At 45.2% G+C, this 14,235-nt stretch overlaps 1 protein-coding gene across 3 annotated transcripts in view; it reads right to left on the bottom strand.

The window, feature by feature from the left end:
• The window catches only part of golga3 (golgin A3), an 88,394-nt gene extending 74,703 nt beyond the window's left edge, over positions 1–13,691 (bottom strand). For all 3 annotated transcript variants that reach the window (XM_068054641.1, XM_068054642.1, XM_068054643.1), the window contains exon 1: positions 13,626–13,691. The gene's annotated coding sequence lies outside the window, so the exon portion shown is untranslated. The remainder of the gene's footprint in view (positions 1–13,625) is intronic.
• Between the last annotated feature and the right edge of the window lie 544 nt (positions 13,692–14,235).

The following is a 14,235-nucleotide window of genomic DNA, read 5'->3' as shown; positions in this document are numbered from 1 at the left end:
CGATGTGGAAAGGAACCTTGCATTTATGGATGAAGTGGGAGTGCACATTGGGATGCGCTTGGGGAACATTCACCAAGAATAGACTGAGCTCAGACTCTTGTGACTTTGCCTTCTTCGCATGGACAATACAGTAGTGGAATAGAGAGCCAAGCGTTCATTCACCACAAGGCCCACCTACATCCGTGACTCTTCTGACGCCCTACGTCATTTTGACAATTTCCAGTTTCCTGGTCCCTACCGCCTCCCCTTCACTATGGACGTCCAATCGCTCTACACCTCCATCCCCCACCAGGATGGTTTGAGGGCTCTCCGCTTCTTCCTGGAACAGAGGCCCAACCAGTCCCCATCCACCAACACCCTCCTCCGCCTGGCTGAACTTGTTCTCACATTGAACAACTTCTCCTTCAACTCCATGCACTTCCTTCAAGTAAAAGATGTCGCTATGGGTACCCGCATGGGTCCTAGTTATGCCTGTTTTTTTGTGGGATATGTCGAGCATTCTTTGTTCCAGTCCTACTCAGACCCCCTCCCCCAACTCTTTTACCGGTACATTGATGACTGTATCGGTGCCGTTTCCTGCTCCTGCCCCGAACTAGAAAACTTTATCAACTTTGCTTCCAATTTCCACCCTTCTCTCACCTTTACATGGTCCATCTCTGACACTTCCCTTCCCTGACTTCTCTGTCTCCATCTCTGGGGATAGGTTGTCTACCAATATCCATTATAAGCCCACTGACTCCCACAGCTACGTCGACTACACTTCTTCACACCCTACCTCCTGTAAGGACTCCATTCCATTGTCCCAGTTTCTCCGTCTCCGACGCATCTGCTCTGATGATGCTACCTTCCATGGCGGTGCTTCTGATATGACCTCCTTTTTCCTCAACCGAGGATTTCCCCCCACTGTGGTTGACAGGGCCCTCAACCGTGTCCGACCCATTCCCCGCACCTCTACCCTCACCCCTTCCCCTCCCTCCCAGAACCGTGACAGGGTTCCCCTTGTCCTCACTTTTCATCCCACCAGCCTCCATATCCAAAGGATCATCCTCCGCCATTTTCGCCACCTCCAGCGTGATGCCACTACCAGTCGCATCTTCCCCTCCCTTCCCCTGTCAGCATTCCGAAGGGATCGTTCCCTCCGCGACACCCTGGTCCACTCCTCCATTACCCCCACCACCTCGTCCCCGTCCCAGGGCACCTTCCCCTGCAATCGCAGGAGGTGTAATACCTGCCCATTTACCTCCTCTCTCCTCACTATCCCAGGCGCCAAATACTCCTTTCAGGTGAAGCAGCGATTTACTTGTACTTCTTTCAATGTAGTATACTATATTCGCTGCTCACAGTGTGGTCTCCTCTACATTGGGGAGACCAAGCGCAGACTGGGTGACCGCTTTGCGGAACATCTCCACTCAGTCCGCAAGCAGGACCCTGAGCTTCCGGTTGCTTGCCATTTCAACACTCCCCCCTGCTCTCATGCTCACATCTCTATCCTGGGATTGCTGCAGTGTTCCAGTGAACATCAACGCAAGCTCGAGGAACAGCATCTCATCTACCGATTAGGCACACTACAGCCTGCTGGACTGAACATTGAGTTCAATAATTTCAGAGCATGACAGCCCCCCATTTTACTTTCATTTTTAGTTATTTTTTCTTCCTTTTTTTTACATTCCTTTTTACATTTTTTACAATCTTTTTTTGCATTTATTTCATTTCATCTTAGTTTGTTCAGTTGGCTTACCCACTGTTTTTTTCAGGTTGGCACTTGCTGCTGTTCAATATTCAGTGTATTCACACCTATTCTGTACTAATGCTTTGTCTTTCAACACACCATTAACATATTGTTTGCCTTTGCTACGTGACCTTTTGGTCAGCTATGTGGCCTGGTCCAATCTGCACCTTCTCCTTTGTTATCTCTTGCCCCACCCCCACCTCACTTGTTTATAATCTGTGACTTTTCTAATATTTGTCAGTTCCGAAGAAGGGTCACTGACCCGAAACGTTAACTCTGCTTCTCTTTCCACAGATGCTGCCAGACCTGCTGAGTGACTCCAGCATTTCTTGTTTGTGTCTCCGGGAACAATATCTTTAGTTCTGCATAGCAGAGACTCGGCCTGTCTGGCGCGCGGGAATGCTGGCGACACAACACTCATGTATCCATGCACAGCAGTGCCTCGAATGTTTAATGCACTTAATAAAATTTCTCAATAATTAAATCTGGAATTGTTGAGGTTTTTGATGTTATTTTCCCGACTTTGCAACTGCACTTCAGATATTCAACTGTGGTGTGGTCCTTGGGGGGTGGGGGAAGAGGGGAGCAGAGGGGGGGTGGGAGAGGCAGAGAGGGGGGTGGGAGAGGCAGAGAGGGGGGTGGGAGAGGCAGAGAGGGGGGTGGGAGAGGCAGAGAGGGGGGTGGGAGAGGCAGAGAGGGGGGTGGGAGAGGCAGAGAGGGGGGTGGGAGAGGCAGAGAGGGGGGTGGGAGAGGCAGAGAGGGGGGTGGGAGAGGCAGAGAGGGGGGTGGGGGTGTAGTGGGAGGGAGTTGGGGTGTAGTGGGAGGGAGTTAAATTCAGAAGTTCCTGAAGAGGATGCAAAAGGCAGGGACCAGACAGCTGCAATGCCTGAAGTACAGTTGAGAAGTAGGGGAGAAAGCGGCTGGATGGGGGATCTGCAGCTGGAGGGAACGGCTTGATGGAGGGGGCCGGAAGCGAGAGGCCGTAGAGAGCCACGGGGAGCGAGCGGCTGAAGACCTTGGTGTCGCCAGGTGCGGGGACCGGCCGGTAAGTCTGCCATTGCAAATTTATGGCGCATGCGCAGAAAAATGCACTCCCCCCTCCCCCCCCCCCCCCCATGCTGCTGTCTCCTGCCGCTCCGCTCCGTCACTGGCCCGTTCACTCGGCCGCTCCGCTCCCCCCAGGCCCTCTCTGCTCCCCTCCGTCACCGGGCCGCTCGCTCGCCCACTCGCCGGCTGCTCTGCTCCTACCAGGCCCCCCTCCCCACCGCTCCCCGGCCTCGGCCTGCTCTCTGGCCCCAGCCCGCACCTCGGCCCGCTGGTTCACTCTCTCACTCCGCCATTGTGTGCTGACATGTGTTTGTTCGGTTGCCTCAGTGTGATTATTTGAGCAGCGCCATCTTTAGTCCTGGCAGCTGCCTAAAGTCGCAGTCTGTGACGTTTTAGTGGCACATGCTGTATTTGCGCATGTGCCACAGCAGCGCCCCCTAGCGGCAGCGTTGTCAGCAAATGCAGCCTTTAAGATGATCAATAGGGTTCACAGTGTGGTGCATTTGCGCGCACTGGAATCTACAAATATTAATACACAGGGCCCTTTGAAGACAGAAAGAACATGTACACACACTGCGCCTGTTTCAGCTGAACAAAATAAGTGACATCCATTCGCTGGTTCATTCCTCAGCGTAATGCCTTCACCAATCAGAGTCAAGCTGCCTGGTTTAAATTTCAAACAAAGCTTGACAGTTAACTGTCAGTCACCATACTGGTACATTCTCCATGGCAACGCCTCTACTAATCAGAGTTCACTTGCCAACCAATCAGCACTCTCTTCTCACGCAGTATAAGATGTTGTTTCCCTTACATTGGTTATTCTTGCGTATTGTCCTGATGAGTGCAAGACAAAAAGCTTCAACAACATGTCTCTATTTTCAGCAATTCTCAAGTTAGACTGTAGTGCTTGCACAGAACTCCAAGCAACAGGAATTTCTTCCTGTATCTGATCAGGTTCTGTCCGGGCTGGCTGGCCATCTCCTCCTATTCGATTGCTCTATAGAAGTATAATTTTTTGAAAAAGCCGCCAAATGTACAGCAGAAAAGTTTAATTTATAACCATGAAAGTAAAAGAAAGCAAAACTATTTGGTTTAAGTAGTTATGCTGGGACAGAGAAGATCTTGAATTAGGAACTGGAAGTTTATGGGTCCTCATTAGAAGTCTCTAGTAGGGGTTGTGTCCTAAAACCAAGAGGACAAGGATCTTGCTCCTGACAGCTACCAAAAGCCAGCTGCCAAGAGACACGCAGAGTGGCCCAATAAAGACTATCAATATATTCATTGTTTCATTTCCCCTTCTTCCCTTATAGTTGGCCATCTGGCCTGTGCTCATCACTGCCTGAAACCAGAGAGTGGAGGGGAAGGAGAATACAATCACTACAGTAAACTGCTCAAAAACTTTTAAAGCGACAGAGCGGAAATCCTCATTTGTAACTACATCAGCAGAAGATAACGTCAACACATTTTATAAATCACGAGTACAAAGGCTTACATTTATACAGTGCTTTTCATGACCATAGGATGACTCAAAGTGCTTCACAGCCAATGAAGTACTTTAAGTATAGTCACTGTTGCAATGTAGGAAACACGGCAGCAAATGTGCGCACAGCAAGCTCCCACGAACAGCAATGTAATAATGACCAGATTTCTTTTTTGTGATGTTGATTGAGGGATTAATATTGGTCAGGATACCAGGGATAACTCCAATGCTCTTCTTCGGACTAGTGTCATAGGATCTTTAAGGGGGCAAATGGAGCCTCGGTTTAACGTCTCACCCAAAAGACGGCACCTCCAACAGTGCAGCACTCCTTCAGTATTGCACTGCAGCGTCAGCCTTGATTCTTGTGCTCAAGTCCCGGAATGGGACTTGAACCCAAATGATTGTTCTTGCCAGTGTATTGGAAACTTTGGCATTCGCTACACAATTCTGCACAACTTTACACGTTGTGTCTTGGATTCCTTTCTGCCCTGCTGCTACAGAAACTGGTCACCTCAAAAATTCATATAACAGAAGTTTTATTGGAAACTTACCTTATTACTCTCCTAAAAAAAAATTGTAAATTGGTTACATCCTGTGGTCAGCCTATTCTTATTTTTAAAAAGGCCAGGTGTTTTCAATAAGAACTTTGTTAATGTTATACAATACGCTCACCATTTTATGCTCAAATCAAGATGGTCTAACTTAGACAAAACGAGCACAAAAACTGATCCAAACGAGTGAAGGTCAACACTGCCCTTGTCTTACCACTCGAGGCTATTCCTCCATTCAGCTTGATCATGGATGATCTGCACCTCAACTCCATTTGCCAACCTTAGCTCCATACCTCTCAATGCCCCTACCCAATGAGAGCTCCAGTTGTCCCTAGAATCTGCAGCCTTTTCAGAAAATTCCAGATTTTTACTATCCTTTATACGCGAAAGTACGTCCCGATTTCCCTCTTGAAGGCTTAGCCCTAATTTTAAGATTCTGTCTTTTGGTTCTTGATTCCCCAACCAGAGGAAATAGTTTCCCTCTATCTACCCAATCGAATCCTCTAAACATTAGAAACACCTCGACCAGATCACCCCTCAATCACTCGTGAAGAGATATTGCACAGTTTTAGTCTGCAGCTCCATTAATCATTGACTTAATCGCGTGTGCAAGTTGTACAACATTAAACTTTTGAATACCAGGACACTTGTCTTTCTACAACTATATCTGCGTATTAAAATTTGCAATGACATCATAAAAGCTTCATTGTCTCTTCAGCAGAAAGTTTTGTGACCAGCTTGGTTTTAAAATCCAGAACACAACCCGAATATTGAGCCATTCAACTCAAAGTATTTGCGGAATGAAAGTAATGGAGAATAAGATTTTTAAAAAGTTGAAAACATGCCACGCCCAAATCCTAAACGAGTTAGGCAGACCTCGTTATTCTGGTTCTAGAGCTTTTACCACATTTTCACCCACTGCACCATTATAATCCATCCATGGTCACGAACATCAATAAAAATGGTCTTAGAATGTGGGGGGGCGCAGTGGTTAGCACCGCAGCCTCACAGCTCCAGCGACCCGGGTTCGATTCTGGGTACTGCCTGTGTGGAGTTTGCAAGTTCTCCCTGTGACTGCGTGGGTTTTCGCCGGGTGCTCCGGTTTCCTCCCACAGCCAAAGACTTGCAGGTTGATAGGTAAATTGGCCATTATAAATTGCCCCTTGTATAGGTAGGTGGTAGGGGAATTGTGGGGAGGTGGTAGGAATATGGGATTAATGGAACACAAAAGTCCGAGTGTATCAAGCCTGTGTCCTCAGTACCTTGCTCTATGGCAGCGAGGCCTGGACAACGTAAGTCAGCCAAGAGTGACGTCTCAATTCATTCCATCTTCGCTGCCTCCGGAGAATCCTTGGCATCAGGTGGCAGGACCGTATCTTCAACACAGAAGTCCTCGAGGCGGCCAACATCCCCAGCTTACACACACTACTGAGTCAGCGGCACTTGAGATGGCTTGGCCATGTGAGCCACATGGAAGATGGCAGGATCCCCAAAGACACATTGTACAGCGAGCTCGCCACTGGTATCAGAACCACCGGACGTCCATGTCTCCGCTTTAAAGACGTCTGCAAACGCGACATGAAGTCCTGTGACATTGATCACAAGTCGTGGGAGTCAGTTGCCAGCGATCGCCAGAGCTGGCGGGCAGCCATAAAGGCAGGGCTAAAGTGTGGCGAGTCGAAGAGACTTAGCAGTTGTCAGGAAAAAAGACAAAAGTGCAAGGAGAGAGCCAACTGTGTAACAGCCCCGACAAACAAATTTTTCTGCAGCACCTGTGCAAGAGTCTGTCACTCTAATATTGGCCTTTATAGCCACTCCAGGCGCTGCTCCACAAACCACTGACCACCTCCAGGCGCTTACCCATTGTCTCTCGAGACAAGGAGGCCAAAGAAGAAGAAGAAGTAGTATAAATGGGTGGTTGATGGATGGCACAGACTCGGTGGGCCGAAGGGCCTGTTTCAGTGCTGTATCTCTATTAAAAAAAAAATACTCGGACAAAAAAATTGTCGGGAGAGGTGCAACTCTAAAACAGATAGTTCTGAGTAGACACTTTAGCCAAACATCGGCAAGATTAAAAAAAAAATAGTGGACAGGAAGTTGGTGCATGGTCTAACGTACTGCCCAGTTTATTTATAAGTAGAGGTAGCTGACATTATGCTCATGGAACAGAAAAGCATTGTTCTAAATGAAAATCTGATTTAGGTGCTGCTTATCCTCCTCTTTGCTTTGATTGATCAATTTATCTCCTGCCAGGCAGCAAGTGGAAGGAGTGTAGGGTTTCAATCAAACTAGCCACATCAGCTGTCTTTGAAAATGCCTCACTGGAGAACAGATTTAAATTAATAATGAGACTGGAGCACTTAAATCTCTGACCAATAACTAACTCAAGTAAATTTACACTGCTTATAGGCTATACTACATTTCTGGAAAACATCTACAAGCACAAATTTCAGATTCAAATTTAATGGTTTTAAAAATCCTGTCCTTTAGGTCGCAGAATATTAAGTGGAGTCCAGTTCAACACTAATGGACTTTATGTAGCTCCAGACATATAAAGGGCTTGGAACTCCAAAGAGCAATGCAAGTCTATTACCGCAGTCAAAGTTGTTCTTTCTTTACTTTTCCCTACTGCCAAACCCTTTTTAAAACAAACAGCAAATCCAGACACAAAAAAAATAATCTCTTTTAACCAGTGTAAAAGGCATTTAAAAGACAAACTCCCTATTAAATTATAAGTACATCAATAACAATTGCGTAATGTAATTTAGCTTCACATACGTTGATTATATAGAACACCTTCTGACAATACAATATCACTTTACAAACAAATTCAATTTCTGAATTAAGAGTAGCTGCAATAACAAACAAGGTTAGCACTTGGTTCAAATGTGAAAGAAAAAAAAATGTAGCTGTGAACACAATCCCTTTTAGCCGAGATGCACAAACTGGCACGTTATAAATTAACATATTAACTGGTTAAATAAATTAATAAGGTTTGTAAACTCAAAGTGTAGCACTTAACTGCTAACCAGTCTCACTGGGAATACTCGCGTATCAAGGTTTGCAGTAAAGCGTGGCTACCCGACCCGAACCCGACCAGACCAGACGACCTGTATCGGGTTCGGGTCAGGTCGAGTCTCTCTTCCGAATCCAGCATTCGGGCTCGGGTCGGGTTGGACGTGGACAATGCTGCCTTGCTCCAGGAAGTAATCTTCAATTGAATATTCAGGTCAAGGCAGGAAACGTGCAATATGGACTCCGCACTCTGCAGTGAGCGTCTCTGACGTCATCGCGCTCATGCTGTAGCTTCCATGCATCCAAAAGTGATTCTACACTACAGTGCACTATGGATGCTCGTGTGTGAAAGTTGGGAGGGGCAGGGGGCGTGCGTTGGTTCCCTGTGAAGCGATCAAGCTCAGATTCCCAACTCCATCTGCACTATTCTGCAGGAATAGCCTGCTGCTGGAACAGATGAACAGGATCACATCATTTGGACAAGGGAGAGCACAATAACCTGTTTGATATCATTAACTTCATTCCGGTAGTCGGGTCGGACACGGAAAAAAATTAAAGGACTCGGACCCAGGCTGGATGTGGTCGGGTTGGGCCCGGGTCGGGTTTCAATTTTATACCCGAGCAGGCCTTTAGTTTGCAGAACAATTAACCCACTTTCTGATCACCAGATTGTGTCTCTGGAAACACTAACCATTGAGAAAGAATAATCTATACAGATTGGGTTTTTGGTGTTGGGAGATATTTAACTATAGTGCAAGTTGCAATTGTGATGTACTATGTTTTATGGCACATTTATACCACATTAATACAAAACAGTTCACTACAAGCGTCATTGCCGTCTGAACCCAGAATAGAAAGCTGACCAGAGTAAACCCTCCCGGGAGTAAAGCGTCTCGTTCTGCTTCTGCAGTCAGCTCCACTTTCAACACCAGATTTTTACTATGCGGGTTGGGTATAGGTGTGAAGCTGGAACTACTTCAGTGATGTAAAACTTAAGTGTAAATGCACTCAAAAGAATAGAAAGACTGCTCCCCTGACTGCTCAGCGATGAAGTCATACATTCCTTCACCATCACTGGGTCAAAACCCGAGAACATCCCACCTAACACCACTGTGGGAACGCCTTCACCACAAAGACTGCAGTGTTTCAAGAAGGCAGCTCACCACCATCTCCTCAAAGGCAATAAATGCTGCCCTTGCCAGCAACACCCATATCCCAAGAATGAATTACAAAAATACAGACCACATAGATTGCAGTTTGTTATGTCTGATTTCAATCAGTATAACAGGAGACACACTACAGCTGGCCTAAGCACTTTTGAATTAGGCACAGTAAGGCCTTGGGGAAGAACATGAATGGAGCTGTCTGGTCACTGTGTCGTGATCAAGACAATGTGTGGACTTCCAGTAGCAAATTGTGGCTCAGCTGGGAGGTGCTCCACAACCAGATGGCACATCAACACTTCGTCAAGACTCACAGGTTAATAATTGCCATTTGAATGAGGTATCAGAGGACAAGAACTGCCTATGGAATAATAAGAGAGCCAACATCTTCAGAATAGGTAAATAGACCAAGTTATCAAGCTAAAACTACAATCTACAAAGACCAGTTGAATTCCACTGATAAGCTCCCAAAGAACTAGACCCACAATGTTTGGTGGACAACTTGATCATCTATCTGCATTTATCCCTACAATAGAAATGCCAAGAGTTTTGGAAGCTCAAAGCAGAAAAAAAGAAAAGAAGTCAGGTCACCATATTTTACTGAAAAATGTGGAAAATCCCCATGAAATACTGCAAGTGGGTATCTCTGCTTAAATCTTCAATGCATTTCATAAACATATTTTTAATTAACTTGATAGGGGTATATTCCAGATTTTAATTAAAGGAACCAAAATGAAGGGTTAAGGCCCATAGTGTGGAGCAGAGTGGTGTCGAAAGAAATGAAAATGTCAAAGTAAATCATAAAGTAATGATTTGGTGACATCAAGCTTGGGGTTTTAAAAAAGCCTAAAGATAACAGGAGGAAGCCAAGGAGGATCATTCAGGTACCCTGCAAACAATAAACTACAGGAGGAGATTGTGTGTTGAGTAAGAGAGTAGGGAGGAGAAGAGCATTTAGACAGTGTCTGTGGAGCCTAGGAGGAACAGAGGAACATCCAGAGCATTAATGAGTGCGCTGGGGAACATTTCCTTTAATCTCACTTGAAGCTTTCAGTCCCATCTCCACTGTCCTACAACTGTAATAATCTGCTGCTTCCAGCAGCTTAAAAATAACCTCGCCCTTTTTTCAGTAAGGACAAAAACACCTCCAGTGCTGTAACTGGAATTTTACTAAAATAACATGGTAGGAAAATCCGATTCTTTTACAGAGTCTACTCAGCGAAAAGCAACCGGTGCTACAATTACAGATTTTGACTTTCAAATACGACCTTACACCTGGAAAATGCATTTTGAACTAATACAAAACCTAAACGTTAGATGCTGGTGGCTAGTGTCATTCGTGCGCAGCAGCGATTTGAGGTGATAAAGCAAATAGAAGTAATTTTTTTAGCAAACAACAAGAAATTGCATATATTGAGCACCTTTTAACATTATAAAACATCCCAAGGTGCTTCATAGGAGCGATACGAAAACAAAACTCAACACTGAGCCACATAAGGAGATATTAGGGCAGGTAATCAAGAGCTTGATCAAAAGGTAGGTTTTAAGGAACGTCTTAAAGGAGGAGAGAGGTGGAGAGGTTTAGGGAGGGAATTCCAGAGCTTAGGGCCTAGGCAGCTGAAGGCGCAGCCACCATATGGTGGAACAATCGAAATCAGGGATGCTCAAGAGGCCAGAATTAGAGGAGTGCAGCTATATTGGAGGGTTGTGGGGCTGGAGGAGATTATAGAGATAGCAAGGGGCGAGGCCATGGAGGGATTTGAAAACAAGGATGAGAATTTTAAAATCAAGGCTTTGCAAAAAGCTATAATAGATAAAATGACTTCTATCTGCCTACCTGCAATCAGGAAGGTAGACTAACAAAAACTCAAAACAGATCAGTTTATAGATAAATGATCAACTGGATTCCTAGGTCTATAAAAGCAAAGTGCTCAAACTTCTCTTTCGTCATTAACAGAAACTCTCGTTTAAATAATTCAGTGCCACAACATACTGACAAAGCTGCCTCGGAACATCAAGGGCAATCAATAAAAAACAGTGCAAAATTACCAGCAAACAGGATGTTCAGAACAGCCAAAATAATTACTAAAATCCAAAAGCCACCTAACCATTCACTGAACATGTTTAGCCAGTGAGCAGTTGATCCAGACAGACCAGAATTCCCAAGTTGATCCAAAACCAGCATGGCTATAGGAATGTTGTAATTAACCTCAGTGGCCCTCGACTTTGAAAGGTGAGAACACGAATCAACTAATTTCAGTCCCCATCACTCTCCAGTGGCCCTGCTGGAGATGCTTGTGTATGGATGGGATCAGGTTTGGTAGCAATACTCCAACCGTCAAACAGCCTTGACACTCTCAGTCAACATCACACAATAATGGCCACTTGGGAATGAAAGGCAGTAGATTGGGAGCTTAAAACAGAGAGGCGAGACACTTGCCAAACAAAAGTACAAGTGAAGTATTATAAGAAGCTCCCAGATACAGGACCAGTATTCCAAGCTAAAACAGACTTGGGTATTACAGTATTAAGAATTATTGAAGAAAACTGAGCTTCTGCAATGCAGCTTCAGCAATGGAGATGTTTTAATTTGAGGTTACAGGAGAAGGAGGGGCTAACAGTCTCAACAGATCGAAGAGCACGATGGTCGGAACAAAAGGCAAGAGATGATAGCCACCAGACATATTTAAATAAACATGAAGAAACACTGAAGAACTGAACGAAACAAGATTTTCAGTACCCTACTGAAGGGGTAGAGGAGATCAAAAGGTATTGGGTTGGCTAATACACTGAGGGACCAACTTCAGGTGGTAAATTGTGAGGGAGAGTGACCCAAAGGTGGTGAATGTAGCATATAATCGTCATGGAAACAACGGCTACGATCAAATGATGGATTAAGCAGTTTAATGATAAGCAACAGAATAACAGAAGGGGGAGAGCCTGGGAACCCTATGATAAATAAAGCCAAGTCATTAACTGCAACACAGAAAAAAACAATTTGAATAGAAATGAGTTAGTCTTTTGTAACTGGAGGGTGATTATATAAGTTGGTTAGAAGCACAGTGTCTGCATGACCCTCTATGTTTAAGAGCAGAGTTCCAGGGGTGCACAGTATTGGTAACCTGATTGCCATTATGTTGAAACCTGTACTGGTTTCATGAATTACACCAGAACTTCAAAAGTGAGTAATAATCTGAAAATTAAAAGCAGCTTCCATAACTAGAAGCTAGAAATAGTGCTGAAGAGGACAAGTGCAGAGTATTCTTTGAGATAGGAGACAATGTCAGAGCCCAAAAAACAAATACAGTACAAGAGTTAGAACTGGAGGTGAAGGAAAGTTTTAAATTATCTGAATTCAAGTTAATACTGAATGTTGAATTCTTAGTCATTCAGGTTGGCAAAACCTCAATGCAGGTTAGATCAGCGGAGGCAACACTGATACTGACCACTGAAACTATCAAGAGGGTAAATTAAAAATTGATGGCAATAAATTTGATTTCAAATCAAGATTAAAAACAACAAAGATAGAAGATGGCATTAATGAGGTTGGGGTGGCGGTGAGAGAGTAAAATCTTCAATACGTTATCAAAGTCAGATGATTCAAAGGCACACAGCAAGCAGACCAGAACATACAAAGTATTGAAAGGTACAAAAGTGTGAAAGGAAATTACTAAAACAATGCAATTTAATAAACACTGGCCACAGTTAATCCAAACATATTTGGCATATTAAAATCATCCATATTAATTCTTCATTTCAATAAATATTTACATATCTATAGAGGGCAAATTTAGCATACAATGTGGGGAGACATTCAGGACATTAATTAGAACCCAAAAGCCCCTCTTGGCCGTTAGGCTCAGAATTGTTTTCTTATTTTCTTGCCCATTACCTCCCTCCCACAGTTCTTTTGATCCTACAAGCGTTTAAATCCTGGTGTGGCACCATTTGGCCACTAACATTTCCTTCCTACTATCTACCATTCTGCTGTAGGGAACCCCCACAGTGGTTAGCACCGCAGCCTCACAGCTCCAGCGACCCGGGTTCAATTCTGGGTACTGCCTGTGTGGAGTTTGCAAGTTCTCCCTGTGTCTGCGTGGGTTTCCTCCGGTTTCCTCCCACATGCCAAAGACTTGCAGGGTGATAGGTAAATTGGCCATTAGAAATTGCCCCTAGTATAGGTAGGTGGTAGGGAAATATAGGGACAGGTGGGGATGTGGTAGGAATATGGAATTAGTGTAGGATTAGTATAAATGGGTGGTTGATGGTCAGCACAGACTCGGTGGGCCGAAGGGCCTGTTTCAGTGCTGTATCTCTAAACTAAACTTTCCCCCAAAACACAAACACACCGCCTGTTTCAGGCTGCTCTGGCCGAGGATGGGCGCGATTTTAACCCCCATAGCCGCAGGATAATGCAATGGTGTTTTAATATTTTCAGGTGACCCGGGTGGGGAGTTAAAGGCAGAGGCAGCTCGGCCCTCCAGCGCCTGCCCCCTCATCGGGGCCCCCGACCGGCCCTCCAGCCCCAGTTTCCCTCCTCGCCAGCTCCCGGCTTTAGGCCGCGACACCTCCACAGAGGGAAAATATAAATATTTAAAAGGCCTCCTCCCCGCTGATAAATCCGCCCCGCCGCCATTTACCGTTCGGGAGACGAGCGGCCGCTGGGCACCATACGTGGCTCCTTCAGTCCGTCAGCATCTTCATTCCCCCAGCAAACCCTCCCTTAGCAACACACTTACAACCTCAGGCTCACCCAACCAATATTAGAATATTTTTAAAAATTATTAATAACTGGCACCGTTTTCCATAGATGCTACTTTTAGAAGAGAAATCTGCAATGATCATTTTATTTAAAAGTTTTTTTTTGCACTTACCTGGGGAAAATCCAAGCAACCCGGCTCACTGAGAAGGACGGACCTTCCTGTTGAGGCGGAGCAGTGATTGACAGGTGCCAGGACTGGTGGGCGGGGCCAGTCTGTGCTCAGCCAAGCAGCTTTGACGAGGTTCAGCCCACGTGTTGGAATGAAGAAACTCAGGCTATTCTTAATGCATCCCACTCTGAGGGGAAAAAATGTGCATATCTTTAAATGGGCTTCATGCATTCATGCCAAACTGGACAACTAATTAAAGCTAAAATAAAAGTAGAATACTGCAGATGCTGGAAATCTGAAATAAAAACAAGAAATGCTGGAAATACTCAGCAGGTCTGGCAGCATCTGTGGAGAGAGAAGCAGAGTTAACGTTTCGGGT

This window comes from Heterodontus francisci, chromosome 23, assembly GCF_036365525.1.
Source record: "Heterodontus francisci isolate sHetFra1 chromosome 23, sHetFra1.hap1, whole genome shotgun sequence".
Lineage (NCBI taxonomy): Eukaryota > Metazoa > Chordata > Chondrichthyes > Heterodontiformes > Heterodontidae > Heterodontus > Heterodontus francisci.
The sequence above is the reverse complement of the archived record's forward strand: the minus strand, read 5'-3'. Positions and strand labels throughout refer to the sequence as shown.